The sequence below is a fragment of the Zonotrichia albicollis genome, chromosome Z, assembly GCF_047830755.1.
Source record: "Zonotrichia albicollis isolate bZonAlb1 chromosome Z, bZonAlb1.hap1, whole genome shotgun sequence".
Taxonomy (NCBI): domain Eukaryota; kingdom Metazoa; phylum Chordata; class Aves; order Passeriformes; family Passerellidae; genus Zonotrichia; species Zonotrichia albicollis.
In genome coordinates, this window is record NC_133860.1 from 33,692,031 (window position 1) to 33,694,936 (window position 2,906).

Genomic DNA, 2,906 nt, shown 5'->3' on the forward strand with positions numbered 1-2,906 from the left:
CAGCACTTCAATAAAAGTTTGAGATGTGCACTTGGATTGTTGCTTCTGTATCAGCTATATGTCATTGCAGTTTCACAAACTGGAACTAAAGGTCAGTGGTTACACCTCATGAACATGAACATGAAAAATACATGTTCTTTACGGAGAAAGGATGAAGAGAAGGATGGAGTCCTGTGTTGCATCTAATAGAATGTTTTTAGCTTTGACTGATATAAATACACTTCTGCTATCTCTTGTGGAAAAGTTTGCTTTAGAACAAGCTTGGTGCCTTATATTCAAGAATTTTCCCAGGCTTGTAGAAGCTGTAGGAGGTAAGCAGTCACTAACAGTTCTAGATTTCCATAAAGTTGCTTTTTTATTTAATTTTTTTTCTTATCAATGCAGTGTGCTACAAAGACGCATATCATTGGATGCCCAAAGAAAAGAGCAAGGTCATTACATTTTGCACAGCTGAACAAGCTTACAGGCTTCTCACGGCTTGCTATTTAGCACACAGTGCTGAGCACTATGTCTTGTACAGTCTTCCCACTAAATCTAGGGAGATAATACTTCTAAATCTTCTTACAGCATAGGAGCCATAGTACCCAAGCTAGTGAGAATCAGAACTGACTAGGCAATACTAGGGAATCTCTCATTGTGGAGAAGTGAGCTGTCGTTCTTTGTATGAATATCTTTGGAAAACTATTTACTTAAGTATCTACTTAGAGAAATATTGTTAATTTTGTGGACTGTAATTTTACTGCTATATATTATGCAAAAGGAGTAAAGTCTTAATTGTGTACTTGAAAGTGAGCTGAATGGACAGTATACTTAAATTGCTGCTCGTAAGTAGCGGATATATTTAAGTTTTATGTTAATAATTCAGAGTGAAATACTCTGGGCAGTATGGCTCCTTTTCCTGAGAAGTATCCTTGAAGATTTTTGCATCCATTCTGAATTTCAGGTAAGTGGAGGGTGCTTTTGGTGTCTGGCTGCAGTAAGTGCAAGTGAACTGTAGCTGTTAGAAGAAGCTGATAAAGCATGCCCATTTCTGTGAAGTCAAAGAAGAGAGTCACTTGTAACCTAAGGCAAACATTTTAAGGGAACCTGGTTTAGCATTGTTTAAAGGACCCCACTGGGTGTTTCTTGCTTTGTTTTCCATATTATGACTTGTGAGTTGTGGTCAGGCAACAGAGGGAGTTCTGCAGTCGTTAAATTTTCTATAAAATTATGTTCTGGCCCCATTCTTCATAATCATTTACACAGAAAGGTGCTAAATAAATAGTGGCTGTTACAGCATAGAGCTGCATGCTCTCATAAAAAAAATGGAGCCAACAAACCAGTCCCTAGAATAGTATTGAAATAATTCAAAAGATGAAAAGTCATCTTTACTACTTTTTATGAGAGGGTGAGAGTTGAAAGGACCAAGTCAGTTGGGAAGGAGAAATAAAAACTTGAAGAGCAATATTTGCAGAAGGATACAGTATTTCAGTTTTGGTTTAAGCTTTGTGATTCTTTAAATAAATACTTAGTCTGCTGGAAAATATTTCAATGTGATTTTCAGCTGGAGGAAAACGTGTCCAAGGGAAGTTGGGGTGGGGAGTGAAGTGCACTGTCAGCTGCCTGTTTATTTTATTTTTGCGCTCCAATAGTCTTACATGGAGAACATGTTGAAAAACTTACTGGAAAACTCCTTGTCAATACCTTCTTAATTCAGGAGAATCTGGTTGTCCTGGTAGAAAATCAGGGTAAGTGTTCTTAAAAGGTTTTGCTCAAGGGATTTTAACCTAAGAACAGTGTAACCATGTATCTGTGATTCCTTTTAGGTGTTTCTGCTGCCTGTAGTTAATTCAGTGACCCAAGTTTAGCACTTTCTTTCCCTATCATCTACATCCAGGTTTATGTCAAGATGCTGTTTGTATTGGAACTTCAGTTCAAGATTAGGTTGAAGGTTCTTGACAGACTAGTGCTGAGAAATGACATCAACTTTTCATTGAACAATGAACATAGATTTTTTCCCCAAGCTTAATTCAGTTTTTATGGGATGTATAAAACAACATTGACAAAGTGTTTTCTTTTAATGCCAGTTTTAGCAGAAATTTTGTGCAATTCTTGTAACTAAAGAAAAATATAAATTAACATCGGGGTTTTGCATGGCCTGGTTTTTGGTAGTGTTGGAGCCACAGAGATGGCTTCTGTGAGAAGCTGCTGGAAGCTTCCACCGTGCCCAGCAGAGCAAGTCTTTGATGGGTCTGAAGATGGATATGTTGTGAATCAGGGTTGGGGCAATTAGAGGTGATGGTAATGCCTCTCTGAATTAAGAAAATCAAAACGGTAGGTGCACAGGTTTTTGGTGTTTTTTTACAGTCGGCGAAGAGAAGGTGAGAATGTGTCAAGGAAACAACTAAGGTTAGTGGAGAATGAGGGGGGCAGGAAGTGCTCCAGGAGCTGAAGCTGAGATTCCTCTTCAGGCTGTGGTGAGACCATGGTGAAGCAGCTGTGCCCCTTAAGCCCTTGGTGATCCATGGGGGATACAGAGATCCACCTGCAGCCTGTGATGGAGGTGCCCAAGCTGGAGCAGGTGGATGCCTGGAGGAGGCTGTGATGCAGTGGGAGACCTGGTGGGTGGGAGACCTGGAGGGAGGGGCTGGGAGAAGAAAAGGTGTTTTTAAGGGCTTATTTTACTTCTTGTTATCATCCTCTGATTTTGTTAGTAATAAATTCACTTTGTACTTCTAAGTCAAGCCTGTTTTTGCCCTTGGAGTGTTTTCTTGGTCCTTAACTCATGAAGCCTTCATTAATTTTTCCCTCTCATCTGCCCAGCTGTGGCTGGGGAGAGTAAGTGAGCAACTTTCTTGGGTGCCTAGTGTTTGGTTGGTGTCAAACCATGGTAATGAGTAGTTTACAAACCTTTGGTCTGGAGCTGT